Genomic DNA, 15,081 nt, shown 5'->3' on the forward strand with positions numbered 1-15,081 from the left:
TTATCTTCTGCTTGGACTAATATGTGTTACGTCCACGGCCTTATATATTCACCTTCACTTTACAAACGTTGTAATTCATCTTTTTGTATTAGTATCACAGATCTATTATAGCACATTATCACTCAAAACCCAGTCCTTGAGTACCTTATAAACTAGCCCAAATGAAGAAAGCACCTGAAGGACAGTATGTAAGAGAGTGTATGGATACCACTGGAGGGCATGTCAGCATAGAAAGGAATCTTCTACCAAGATGCAGAGATGAACTGTTTGGGCTTTCTTCACCCAAGCCTACCTGCTGCAAAACCCTAACAGAAACTGTCCTGCTGTTTGGAGGCATACTGGCACAAATCCAACAGTTTCAATAGGCTACTTCTGGCATTAGTGTTAATTTCACTGCAGCTGTTACGAAGGAAAAGATAAGCAGGAGATACCAGGTTCTTTCCATGATCTGAAATGTGGTGATACAAATTCAATGCACTTATTATTTATTTGTTCTTAAACACTCCTCTCAGGGCTTTTTTTTGTAAGTTTTCCTACATTCCTCCTACTTCAATGTCTTCCTGTTTGCCAGTATCCTACTTGTGCTCAAAATGAGTAAGATTTGTTTTCCAGAATGTCAGCATTTCCAGGTGTCAATTTTCATCCTGGTTAAGATGCAGAAGTGCCAGCAGGGGGTTGGCTCTCTTTTTCTGGCTTCACTGTACATTAAGGTCAACATTTCCTGAAAAGGGTTTTTGTTTCAGAACAACTAATTAAAAAAAAACCAAACCAACAACAAAAGAAAAAAAAAAAAGGCAACAAAACCCCAACAAACTCACCAAGCCCCAAAACAAGACACTTAGAGGTGGAAAAAGCTCTTGACTGCAGTTTGAAAGTTCTTCTAGAGGAGGAAGGCAAAGGGCTGAAAGAACATACAGTTCTCATCCATGCCCCTTCTTCATGCCAACATATTTCTTCTTTCCAACTTCTGATCACAAATTAGTAGTTTAGAAAATCACCCCGTAGTGTTTTTGACTATTACTCTGGGTCTGCTTTCACCTAAATAACAACCATCTGGCTGTGTCTCAAATCAGATTCGTGTGATGAACTGTATATAATAACCAGTTCAAGGATTGTCAGGGGAAGGGTTAACACTCTTGCCCTAAGCAGAAGGACCGCAGCTGCATGCCATAAACTCTGCACAAAGACTGTCAGAAAGGAAGGGCTGGGTCAGCTGTAAAGAATTAAGCAAATCCCCCTACTACAAGAAGAGGGAAGAAGAGTGGAATTAAGAAATCCTTTTCTGCTCTTGTCTTTGGTTCGTAGTAAAATAGATAACTGGGAACACTTGAAGTGTACCTCTACCCTTAACCTTTACACAATTTTTCCTTATGGAGGGCTTTGGTCCTTGATCTCACACAACCTGTAATTAATCTTCCATTCCAGTAATGTCCTAGGATTGCACAAGGTGTGTGGAAAACACATCACATGAACCTTCAAACTCACTAGCTATTTGTCTGGAAATCTGTAGCCCAGCTCTCAATACAATGTTACATCCCTAAAGGAAAGGGTGGAGGGTTTACTCTATGCTGAAATGCTCCCCGCACAAATCCTTCTTCAAGGACGTGATGGAATTAAAGTAGCATGAAGGTGACTTGTTTTCCCCCAAAGTGTTAAAAGCCTACTTCAGTACAAACAGAATGTCCAAAAGGCAGTTCCCTGAAAGGTTTATTTCAGGGATATTGAGAAGTGGCAGATCTTCCTGCTACAATAAGTTACGGGGCAGCTGGGAACAAAATACGTGTCACAGGATGTTAGAGATGGAAAGAAGAATAACAAGGGCTGGTTGATTTTGTGTATCCAAAGGCTCTTTTGTGGAGAGGAGGAATGTGAAATGCTGGAGCCTGTTGCAGAAAGGAGACTTTCACAAAAAGCTGTGTTTGAGGATGCTATTACAGCCTGAGACCATGGTAATGGTATAGTCCAGACTTCTCATGATGTGTGGGGAATGCCACATTCTGCTCTGTTGTTTCTTTCTGCTTTCTTAGGTTCTTTGAGTTTGTTGGAGTGACAAGGGTTATCAGGCTTTGGGCTTTTTGTTTGTTCCTTTGTAGTTGTGGCTTGAGAAATAATTTTCCTCTCTGTATCCATGTGAATGTAGCTTATGTATGTATATACAGAACCAGAGTATATTTATCGATGTAAATATATGAACATATATACATCTGAAAACTTCTTCATGAATAAAACTGTTTATATACTGAGTTGTGCAAAAGCACAGCCACATGGTTATGTCTGAAATCAGTGAGCCTTTTTCCAGCAACAGCAGATGTGTAGGGTACGTTTTGACAGCTGAAAGTATAGACTGACTCTTTGTTCTGAGCCCAAAATCCAGGCACTTGCTGTTTGTCAGAAGGCTGCTACACCTCTGGTGTCTTTGGAGGAACTGCCTAAGGGAGCAGCAACCTACCTGGATCTTTGCCCCTGCCTCCTCTGACTTGTGTGAGCTGATGCTTTGTGAACTTGTTTTCTCTGCAACCATTGCTGCATTGCGTGTGACTGAAGCTGCTATCCACCTGCAAGATTTACAGCAAGACTTTACTGTAGGCATTACTGACAATGGAAAAGACAGATTTTTTTTCCTAGGGTTTTTTTGTTTGTTTGTGGTTTTTTTCTTTTTTTCTTTTTTTTTTTTTTTTTTTTTTTTTTTGGTGGGGTAAGACTGTGTTTCATTTATGAAAACATTTTTCAAAATTATTAGATCTCTCCCTCTGTAATTTGATTTGTTGGGTGGAAGGAGGGGGATGTGGAAGGAAAAAACCTATTGTAGAATGTTTTTCAATATAACTGTGACAACCAAGACTCCAGACCAACAAACAGTTACACGTGTGCTTAGCTTTAAATCTGCGTTAGCCCCATGGGGCCTATATTTGTATTTGATTAATGACGATTATTTGAAGAAAGACGGACTGGTGGGGATCAACTGGAAAAATATGTAGTTATAAAAATGTATGCTTACTGTAAACTATTTTTATACTGTGTCAGTTCTGTTATATTCTTTTATCTTGCATATTTGGCACACATTTTTAGGTTTCTAGCATAAGGAAAAATTTGCACTGTCAAATTCTGTTTTGTTCTAACAGAAGCGTATAACTAAATCCCCATTTACCAACAGAAGCGCAAGCAGAAATCCTATTAGCAGTAGGGAATTTGGTTGCAGAATTGGGACCTTAATTTGAATGAGCTCCAGGGGTTAATCTCCCATTCTTCCTTCCTCTGTTGAGTTCAGTAGTCCAGTCCTACTTGTATAGTTACGAGATTTACTTTATAGTAGGATAGCAGGAGTACTTTGTTAGCAATTTCCTTAATCCTCAGATGTGTTTTATCTTGTCTGTACGCAAACCTGGCAGTCTGCAACCAGGCATTTGAGAGCAAAGTTAGAAAGCCATTTTACCATGTTAAATCTGCTCTGAGGAATCTAGCTCTCCCAAGTGATCTGTAAGAACTATCTTACTGCATTGCAGTGATGGGACACAGAAAGATCAAGTCAGATGATAAAGGTGCTGCCACTCAAGTTCCTTTGTGAAGCTGGCACTTGGCTGTACCTCTGCAACCAAACTTTCTGGAGGGTTAATATATCTTGAGTCTAAACTGCTTCTCCAATCTCCGCCTGAAAATCTATTCCTCTCTGAACTGCTTGATATTGCTGTGCATTTTTAAACAACTGCAGATCTCCACTCCTGGGGGACCTGCAGCCTTGCACTGGGTGAAGCCTTGTAAACACAAACACGGTTTTGTGTACCTCATTGGAATCTGCCTGGATAAAAAGTGGCCTATAGACAGAAGATCATTATTGCTGTGCAGTGATGATTTTACATCTAAACCTCATTAGCTCTATGGTATGAGACAGATTTTATCTTCTCTTTGGTAGGAGTGCCTAAATGGAAACCACCAAGACAGAGGTAAAACATCTACACAAGACTTAGCCATTCAGATTGCTCCATGCTCATCAAAGGCTCATGTTCTGCAAATGTGTTGATTTTCTTCTGAACTGAATAAGACAGATGGTCCAACCTACATCAGGTTGAGTGAGGCTTATGGGTAAACTCAAATTAACAGAAATGATGATGTGTCTATCTCTAGTGCATGAAGTTGTTAGAGAAGAAAGTTTATCTACAACTCAATACTGTGAATTCAGTGTGTATAACAACAGATGCAACAAAACCCAGACTTGCAGTAAAAGCTTTTGCAGGCTGCCCCTTGGGACTTTGGGTCAAGAGTTCCCAGTCTCTCTTCCTTTTCCTCCCACTGTGGTACAATTTCTACTGTGAGAGCACAGGGCTGGGGCTACTGCTGGAGTGATGTACCAAGAGAGAGTTTTGCCTTCCTAGAGTCTGTAATTCTGGACTATGATCACACACAAATATCCTCCAGAGACTTTTTGACAAAAAATTGCTGGGAAGGCACAGGAGCCATGGAGTCATTTAACAGAAATTGCTGTGTTTGACACATCTGCGAGGTTATTGAAGTACAGTGGGGTTTCAGATTTTATTTTCTATGTTCTATCAAAGTGTGTTTTACATCCCTTTAAAGACTTTAAAGTACTGAAAAACTGAACAGTGTTTGAGTAGCCTAATGTAGTTGCTATTATGCCTGTTATTTAGAAATATTCTTATATTTAACAATGTGTTCCAGTGTTGAACAAGGAAGCATGTTCTAGCACTATAGCGTGGATACATAGTTTCAATATATAAACTATTAATTCAAATGAACTAAGTGTAGATATAGTAAATTAAATTTTACATAAATTATCAAGCAAAAGTAATTATTGGGCCCTATTGAGTGAAAAATTTCTACAGTAGGCTATGATGACAAGCTATAGAAAAGTAGATGTTTGACTTTCAGACATCATCTTTTCATTTTCTGGCTTTTGGACCTGCAAATCTTCATGCTTCATGAGTAGAACCTGGGCTGGAGCAAGGGTTTGAACCCCAGACCTCCCACATTTTAGGAGACTACTCTGACAGCTAGGTTTTTGGCTATTTGGTGGAGGACCTCTGTCTGTCGTTTTGAGAAGAAATTTCATTCTTGGGCAGAAAGCACTTTCCCAATCACTGTTTCATTAAATCTGACACACACTGTGCAAAGTTGTATTTTGAGTGAGTCAGTACTTCCCAAGTAAAATCCACTTTGTCAGAAAACTGGCTACTAGCTTTCACCCTGTCCTAGCTGCACAGATCCCCTGTAAGGAAAAAAACCCAGCTGAATAGGATGTTCCAGCTGTGGGAGCTGAAATCTGGCAGGTGACATAACTGGTCTTTTCCATTCCTCCCCACAGATCCATCCGACCAAGTACTGTGTCTTTCCTGTGTTTTCCCAGCCAGCAGCCTGATCCCTGCTTCATATGGGGTGATTGAGAAAAGAGACCTCTGACAGCACCAACGCTTGGTTAAAGGCACAACACACAAGGGTGTGCTGAGAGTGGTGAAATGGGGGATAATCCCGCATAACAAATTAGGCAAGAAATTAATATGATATTGTGCTGTTGTTAAAGCAATGATTTTTGTAGAGTAATAAGTATCACAAGAGAGATCAGGGTCTTACCAATCTGCAGCACATAGCCTCTGTTGTTCTCCAGTATAGATGTTCCATTTTTTTTCCATTTTGTTGGGGTTTTTAAGAAATAAAATAAAATAAAATAAAGTATAAAATAAAATAAAATAAATGTATTTATATTTATAAATCAATGCAAATGGTAACAAAAGTGAATGCAAAAAAATCATTAGAAGGACAATTGCATGACCAACTGAAACTTTTTAATAGATTTTAAAGTTACGAAATGCCTTTAGGAAAGGCATTTATGGAAGGAAGAGGGGGAAAAATACTTAAACTTGTGAATAGTTAAACAGTGCTATCAGAGAGAGTAACTGCTTATGCAGGTTGTGACTGTGAACGATAAGGGGAAAGAGCTGAAAATAAGAGAAGATAAAATTCACACCAAAAAATATCAGAAACACGACAGAGCTGAACAACTTGCCCCATACATGGGAAAATCAGGCAAAATGAGACTAAATAAAATCTGGGAAGGCCAGGTCATGTTGTTGTTTTTTTGGTTGGTTGGTTGGTTGGTTGGTTGGTTGGCTTGGGGGGGGGGGGGGGGGGGTTGTTGTTTGTTTTTCTCTGAAGATGATGACAGTACTTTCAGTAGGAGCTGGTTTGTGCTGTCCCAAAGGGTTAACTACAGTTCAGCTCTGGGGGTGGAAACTATCTCCCAGCAGCGGGGCTGAAGAAGACAGGGAAAAGGCCTGAGCTGCAGGAAGGTGGTGTTGTGTAATCTTCCCTCTTTCTTCTCTCCTCTCCCTCCAAAAGGAGGATTAAACACCTACCACAAGAAAATACTGTAATCTGAACAATCTTTTTCTTACTTTTAAGATTCTTCATATACAGCCTAAAGGTTGGGTTGAATTAGGCTACAGTCCTACAAGCTACTCTGCCTCATTCTGAGTGGTATGAAAGATGAAGACCAGGAGTTGGTATTTATAACCTTATAAGAAATTATTCTGATCAAGAACAGCCTGATAGCAATGTATATATATTCATTTTTTTATAATTGGTCTTGAAGACCACTTACTTAATCAGTTAAGATGAGAAATGCAATGTGGTTGTATTATCCTACTGCCTTCATTCATAAATATATTTCCTTAATCAGGGTGGAAAGTTCAACTGACAACACATTTCCAACAGTAACCACACATTCTCCTCATGTCACAAGGCCCCTTTACTTTCATCAGAGAAGAGCACTAAATACTGATTTTTTAGCTATGAGTGAGAGAAATATTTATATTGTAGATAGGAGTGAATTTTCATGGAATCTCATGGCAAGAATATTTCAGCAGAATGACCCTGTTGTGCACATTTGGGGAACTAATGGGATACCACATAAATGAGTGGAAAAAAAGTCATCACAGCACTTTGAAAGGGAAAAAATAGCATTTTATTACCCATTTGGGCAGCATGAAGCAACACCACTTCTAGTCTGACTCTTTAGTGTTGCTAACAAGTTTCACTTAGTTTAATAAAAATATAATTATCTTTTACTTAAACTCGACTCTAAGTCATTAGAACTGGGCGGAAGAAGGAAATTCCATTTCATGTAGTACTTTGTCATTTCAAATTTGACTACTCTGATTTGGCAATGAAAACAAAACAAATGTAAACATTCTCCAAGAGAGAAATGGAGGGTTGGCCAGAAAGTCCTGAAACTATTGTTGGACTCACCTGGTTGAATGTTGAGAATCCGAAGCAGAATGCAGTAGAAAAGACGAAGTTCTTCTCCTGTAAGCATCTTTGTTTTGCCAACCCATGCTCAGCTTTCTGTATATGTTTAAGCACCACTGACTTTACTGGGATTAAGCTCATGTTTAAGTTGAATCCAAGAGAATTCATCAACCCTCTCCTGTGAACCATCTCCAGTTGATGGCTGGCAGCCAACACAGCTGTACTGGTGGTGCTCCCCAAGTATGCACAAGGATATGCTAGGCCTGCCAACTGAGAAAAAGACGGATTCCTTCTGCTTGAAAAGGTTCAGCTGGAGTTTGGAAAGTCTACCTCACCACTGTACACTCCTACGAAACAGGACTGATGCACTGATACTGTGCGCTAAACAAGGGAGCTATTTCTAAATGTGGATGCTAGCACATAACCTGGTTATAGATAATGAAGGTTGTTCAGGAGAGAGCTAAGAGTTTGTAATGTCCTGTCACTGTATTTCTCAGCATTTGAAGACCTATCAATTGCATATGAGTGTTTACATTAGAAAGAGGAAAGAAGAGATAATACGACCTTTCCCCATCTTCCATCAACACTGAGCAATTTACCTCTTTAGTCTGCTTAGTCTGAGTTGGCTGGAGACCTGGGAACCAAAGCCTTCACTGGCAGCTCAACAGCCACTACTTCACTACCATCTTGGCTGAGTCAAACCCATTTTTATTAGCAATTAATCTACTGCATAACATAGACAGTGGGAGGACATTTCAAAAACAAACAAACAAAAAAATTCAAACACGATCTACTAAAATATGCTTTATAGATAAACTATGAACACAAAGAGATTTGAATCATCTTTAGGCTGAGACATAATATACCTAGCCTTGCTAGGCCTAGGACCTAGGCTACTTCTTTATCTGAGTTTACTAAGGTGACCAAGAAGCAAATGTGGCTTTGTTTACATATTAATATCAAAGTCACAAAATGCATCAGGTCATGAAAATTCAGTTTTTAGAACTATAATGCTCAGGAATTTACTTCGATTTAATGTTAGAATCTGATATACTTTAAAAACTGTTAAAAGAATGTGATGACAATAAAGAATGGGAAAAAAAGGCTGAATATGAAATAAAAATTAAATGTGCATAAATTCTTGTCAGTCTTTGTGAATTACAAAGCCTTATGAGCCACTTAAAAGATGGAAAAATATTTCCTACCCTTAACGTCCTTAAGTATAAAAGCACAAGGTATTTAGCAGACCAATTAAAAATACAGTTTTCATTAACTACATCTATTCACAGATTTGTGCTGACAAATATTGTTGTTCAAAACTATAGACAAACAAAACAGGATTTTAACAAAACATTATACTCTATTTTCTATTTCTTGTATTCCATTTCTGTATTATTATTTGCATTTGCATTTGAAAAATTGTTTCTCAAAATCCTGAAAAATTATTTTTTTGTTTATTTCAGAGAGCAAACAAAGGAACCTGACCTACATGACAGATTTTAAGTTTGCTGCTGCAATTGTTTTAGATGAAAAGCTGGAGTTTGTGTTGAATTATATTACTGATGAAAAGTGCAAGAGAAAAATGTGAACCTTTCCTTGATAAAACATGTCCAAACTGAATGGTATGGGGAGTGCTGATCAAAACCAGAGGACATCAGTTGAGATAAGACAGTGGACTAGGAGAAAAGTAGTGTGACTTATCACTTCTGACTACAGCTGGTTCCCCCAGCTGAGCTGTCTTCTGGCCTTGTACTGCAGTGAGGAGGACTTGTAAGGTGGTGGACTATCCTGCATTCCAAGAGATGGAGTCTCAGATATAGAGAAGGTGAAATCACACAGCTTCCCAATAGTTAAAAAGGATGAACAACCTGGCATAAATATATACATAAATCATATTACATAGATTTTTTTTTTTTAGAAATGTTGTCGTGTAAATTGGGTGATTAGGTCAATACAAAGCTCTAAGCAGTTCAGCGCTGTCACTGTTTTCTTGGGCAAATGCCTCATGCAAACTTTGTGTGTATTAAGTGTTACTGCTAAAGGATTTATAATTAATCAAAGATTCCTATGCAGACAGTCCATAAACTCTCAGTATAGTAGCACCTGACATGCATGGCTTCTTGATCTAATCTGTTTCCCAAAAAATCTACGCAGCTCTTTAATAGCCAGAGTTGTGAAAGCCCAGTTTCCAATCACTGTATGCTTACAGCTGACTAAATGTTTCAATGAGTTACATGAAATGAAAGTTTATACTTTATTACACACTGGGGAATTCATATTGACTATCATCAGTCACAATACAATAATCTTTTTTCCTATGTCTGGCAACATATTCTGGTATCTTTAGAAATCCTTATCTTAATATCAGATTAGGTTAAAACTGGTTCGAACATCATAGGAAAGGAAACAAAGAAGACTGAATGAACCCAGGAACCATGCCTGCTTAAGAAATCAGCTAAGGATTGGTAAATTTTATATTTCTATTAGCATGATAGAGTTTTGTGGTGGAGTAATTTCAATCCCATATTTTCGCTTTCTTTTTCACTTTCTAAAATACTCAGTTGTCATCCCATTTTACGAGAGCTTTTTGAAAGGAAAAAACAGAGATACACAACATGAAAATACCAAGCCTGCCTTTGTCAAAAGGGACAATGATTTGTAGTGCTGGGAACTCTTGTGCCGCTGAAGTCGAAAGTGAACTAAAACCTGGAAGTATGGCTGTATTTTAGTGCTGAGACATCAGGTGTGAATACTTGCCTGGCTGAAAGAGCCCTCTTTTGTGGCTAGGCTTGCTAACCATAAATCTGAAATAATGAAAGGCAGAGGGCTGAGTTGGCATCACAAAGTACTTATGCTTGTAAAAGCCTCAAATATTCCGTGTGCCCTGAAATGTTGATGCCTGTCTGACTGAAACCAGTAACCTTGTATGACTGCTTTTTGACATGGACAGCCGCATGCAGACTGGGAGGCCAAACTTCTGAGGGACAGTTTATTCTGCCGTCTGCAGCGTTACTTGCTTCAAAGCTTCAGTTAGCGCTTTTCTTCCATGATGGTGATTTCATTAAAAACAAAATATTTTGTAAAACATATTGGTATTCTCTAAAAATGTGATGAATGAGCTTCTCAGGTTCAGAGGAGAGAGAAAAAAGCATCTACCTGGAAGAAGGGAAGCTTAAAGTCAACTTCTTCACTGCCTCGTTCCTTGTGGAGAGCCAAGTTTGGCTCTTTTTTGGCCTAAGGCAAGTAACCAATCTGTAGGTTATAGATAATATTCCAGCTTGTCTCCTGGGTTAGATTTCTTTCCTTCCTCCTAATTTAAAAGAAGGTAGTGGTTTTGTTCCTGTTAGAACAGGCTTTGGAACCTGAGTGTGTTTCATGAGATGGAATTACTGTTTTTCAGCCAGCCCTTTGGTTTTTACTACGCCCAAGGGTAGTTACTGTGGTACTGTTTGATAGGTTTTTGGTAAACCCCCAGGAAAGTGTAGCAGGGAGGAGATAAAAGTAGCTGCAGAGACAGTAATGCTCTCCTTGTTTTAATATCTTGTTCAGAGCTAAAAGATCGAGATTGCAGTTATGATGTTCATTCCGATCATAGGAAATGGAGAAAAATACATACTTAAGCAGACCAGGAAAACAGGAGATATCTATTTATCTAATAATGTAAATAAAGGGATAAAGTAATATAATATTTTGAGGTTTTTCTATGTTGGTGTATGGTCAGCAGGGCTGGCTGATAAATCTTTAGTACTAATTTACAGGACAAATAAAGTGAAGAGGCCTAGAAAAAAGGTGAAGGGTTCACTGAAGACCTGTCTGAACCAAGAGTTCAACCTGCCAAACCCCAGTGACTTGGACACTACCACTGTGCTTAAGGAGAAGTCCAAGGGAGTTTACATCTGTCTACAAAGTCGTTTTGCATATACCACAGATCTGTCCTGTGGTCAGTGACTGAGCTTGTCACACCATACATAGACAACTGCTCACCACAAATAAACATCCAAAACTCTATATCCATTTAAAATGACTGCATGGAATAATGTTTTACTCTGTTGCTCATTCCACTGAGTAGCAGATCTTTATGGTTTGTGATAGAGATGCTACTTCATGTCCTGTTTCCATCAACAGTCATTAATCCAAGTTACAAACTGCCAGCCAAGACTGGGGTTATGCACGGTCTATTTGTCCATATTAGCTGGAAAAAAAATAGTACTCTATTGGCACAAGAATTTTTTAGGAAGAATTTAAAATCTTTAAATGATGTTTGACCTAGACGTCCTCATTTTATGTGAACAAGTATCGGGCATAAACGGAAAGGAACAGTAAGCAGGACTGCAGTCATAAAATATATGATGTTGGGAGCTTCTTCCTTAAAAAAGCATTATCAGTTAGACACTGTACAGTATTTCCAGCCTACCACAGAGGTGTCACAGCCATGCTGCTGTTGCTTGTTTCACCAGAATCCTTTTTGAAATTATTGAAATTCTCTCTCTCCCCCACTCTCACCCTTGAAGTAATGAACTGGTCCAGTTTTATTTAAACTAAATGAAAATATTTTGCATTATCTTCGCTAAATGAGACAGAGGCTGTGAATAGCAGTAGCACCATTCAGTCATGGCGTAGTTAAGATGAATAGGATGGTAACATTTTCATTTTAAAAAAGTAATAAATTGTCTTTTTGCTTGGTGACCCTTTTAAAAAAAATCTTCTAAAATCTAGAAGTTAAATTGTATGTTTATATATAGACAAAAACATGAATCTCAGCATACATGGTTTATGTTTGATTGCATACTGGATTCTTTTAACTACACAGTCTACACACACTGAAATATAATTCTTTCAAAAATTTGTGCATCATCCTAAATAATTACTGAGAAAAGCTGTTTATGCCTTTGGTATTTTTCCTGCAAATGGGAAAAGTAGAAAACATAAATTAAACCTCAAAGTATTTAATTTCTATAATCGTCTCTTTAGAGAGATATTTTTGGAAAATTGAGGTCTGAGCAGTATTTTAGCACAAGATTTCTTTCTGTGGATGAAAAGCATTGTTGAAGTGCAATAATTTTTAATGATATGATAACCAGGATTTGTAATTTTTTTTGACATTTATATGTGTGTTTATATATATATATATATATCTGTAGGTGGAAGAGAAGTTTTTGTTCCTAAATTTTGGACTATCTTATTTGAAAATACATAAATATCTGCAATCTGGAGTGTACACCAATAGTCTATATCATTCACCTACCCTCCCACCATAGCTGATAAAAAGGGCAAATCTCCTGAAGGCAGTTTATGCCACCTCAGAGGAATATGCTTTAGGATGGGATGAATTACTGTTTGGAAATATTTCTCCACTGATCAAGGAAGTAGTCTGTGTGATGGTCTTAAATTCAACACTCAAAGTTTTCAATATCTAAAATCAGGACAGCTGAGTCTTACTCACAGACAATATGCTACAATATGCCTAACTGGGATAGGCTTTGTCCTGCCAAACCTCAAAAGTTGGCCACCCACATCTGACAAAATCCCTGGAGGGCTTCCAGTCTGAAGTTCACTTCATTCTGCAGTGATCACTTAAAACAGGTTGGAGGAGTTGCCTAATTCCATAAACCCACACACGTGACTTTTTCTGGAAACCACTGCACAAGCTTCCCAGAAAGGTTGTGAAATCTCCATAGAATCATAGAATCATGGAAGAGTTTGGATTGGAAGAGGCTTTAAATATCATCAAGCTCCAATCCCCTGATATGGGCAGGGACACCTTCCACTAAACCAGGTTTCTCAAAGTCCCATCTAACCTAGCCTTCCATTCCTGGGATTTTTCAAGACGAAGCCAGCTCTAGTGTTGCTGCCAGTCCTGAAATAGATAATTGTTCCCTGCAGAGAACTTCCAGCCTATATTTCTGCATTGGGTTGGGTTGTTTTTTTTCCCACTGGGGACAAAACAAGTCCAGACATTGAGCTTTTACACAGGCATTGATAATTAGGTGAGATGAATGCAAACTCTGGTCTGAGGCTGCTTCTGTAAAAAAAAAAAGGGGGGGTTAGAATTTCCCCTTTTACTTTTCATTATAATTTAAGCCTCTCACCACATACTGTTTTCTTTAATTTCGTTCGTTTCCCAATAAATTAAATTAAGTTCTCATTGGAAACAGGAACTTGTCAGACAAATCTTTTTTTCCCACCACCACTTTTTTTAGTAAGTAAAACACTGAATGTGGTCTTACTGGATAGGAATAAGGGTTTGGGATTTGTTCTTGGATAACGGAAGCATCCAGAAGAGGAGATGGAGACCAGAAAATTGTTAAGGAATAGTATGACAGTAGAACCCTAGTCAGCAGTAGAGGAGAGCATCAATGACAGTGAAGACACTGGTACAGATCATGGCAGTAGAGTTATTATTATTTTTGGAGCATTGCACACTAGGTATAGAAGAGAAATATCAGCGTCTGTTCTTAAAGATTTGATCAATTTAACAGTTCAAGAACATGGAATTATTTGTGGAAGAGGGTTGTTGTTGTGCTGTGTTTTTTTGATTTGTGAGTTTAGCCCTTCTGTTTTCTGTAGCTCTAATTCCTTCCTTCCACTGAAGTATAGCATAAATCTTATTTTAGACATGCTGTCAGCCACGGTATTACCTGAACCCTTTCCATGTAACTTAGAGGGCAACAGTGAATTCTACGACAGACCTTATGGATGTTCTGGCTCTTCTCCTTTTTCTGTTCTATAAAACTCTTTTCCATGAGATGTTCTTTAGGGAAAGAATGAGAGATGTTCTGGTTATGATAAAATGTACTCTATCAAATAAATGGGGCTGGCAAAATTTCCAAAGTGTGGTTAGACTCTAGATTCATTTAATCTCCTCTGAAACTTGACTCCATATTTTCTTCCTGCAATCACATATGAAGAACTAGATTTTCATCTGATTTAAGTTAATATAACATCACTGACATCAGCTCTCCGTTTCCCAGGATAATCTGGGTGTTACAGCACCCTGGCACAAAGAAACTTAAGCAGTGTGATAGTTTCCAGACTCAAACTGGTTCCCACAGGACCAGCTTGAGCCTCCCCGCACTGGACTCACCTGCAGACCAGCATTACTTCAGGTGCTGAACCATGCCAACAAGAGAGACTTGTGAGAGTTGAATCAGCCCAAGTTGTTGCTGTGCCCAAGTAACCAAAGCTTTCCAGGCATGGATGTGCTAAAAAAGGTGGAGGCATTGGAGAAGCAAGCCAGCAGAGTCCAGCAAGGCCAATAGTGGACATAAACTGGAAATGTGAGCAGAGCAAGCTTATTTTCCAGAGGTGGGAAATCTTTCCAAGGGTTGGATCAGTGATAGTGGCTCAACAACTAGATGTGATCCTTGGCTGCCAAAACCCTGTCAGGTACTAGATTGCTTCAGTGAAACAAGTTCAAAAGTGTCTTTTCATAAGGGCACTGTGCATTTCAAAGCCTATCGACCCATCTAGACTGTCTTTGCAATCTATTCATATACAATGGAGAGTCATTTGTTGGTCTGTAAGAGCTAAAGATCCAGTCCAAAGTCTTCGGCTAAAGTTATGTTCACCTTCTCTGGTATTTGAGTTGATGCCATCTTTTCTTCATAAGTAGAAGCTAGATATTTAGTATCCTTGAGAAAATACGTTTCAATTTCTCACTGCAAGGTTTGCAGAAGAGGAGAGAACACATATTTAAAGAATCGGTTGCCTACACATAGGCATCTTGTGCCCATTTAGATGCTTAAGGATGTCCTGTTTAGCCTGTATGTGAATAAGGATCTTCTACAGGTACTGACATCTCCAGGTGACTGTTATGCAACCTAG

At 38.6% G+C, this 15,081-nt stretch overlaps 1 long non-coding RNA gene across 1 annotated transcript in view; it reads right to left on the bottom strand.

The window, feature by feature from the left end:
• Window positions 1-8,958: 8,958 nt before the first annotated feature.
• The window catches only part of LOC125325196, a 32,207-nt gene continuing 26,084 nt past the window's right edge, over window positions 8,959-15,081 (bottom strand). The window contains exon 3 of the long non-coding RNA XR_007203229.1: window positions 8,959-9,045. This is a non-coding gene — a long non-coding RNA (uncharacterized LOC125325196). The remainder of the gene's footprint in view (window positions 9,046-15,081) is intronic.

This window comes from Corvus hawaiiensis, chromosome 4 (assembly GCF_020740725.1).
Source record: "Corvus hawaiiensis isolate bCorHaw1 chromosome 4, bCorHaw1.pri.cur, whole genome shotgun sequence".
In the NCBI taxonomy this organism is placed as follows: domain Eukaryota; kingdom Metazoa; phylum Chordata; class Aves; order Passeriformes; family Corvidae; genus Corvus; species Corvus hawaiiensis.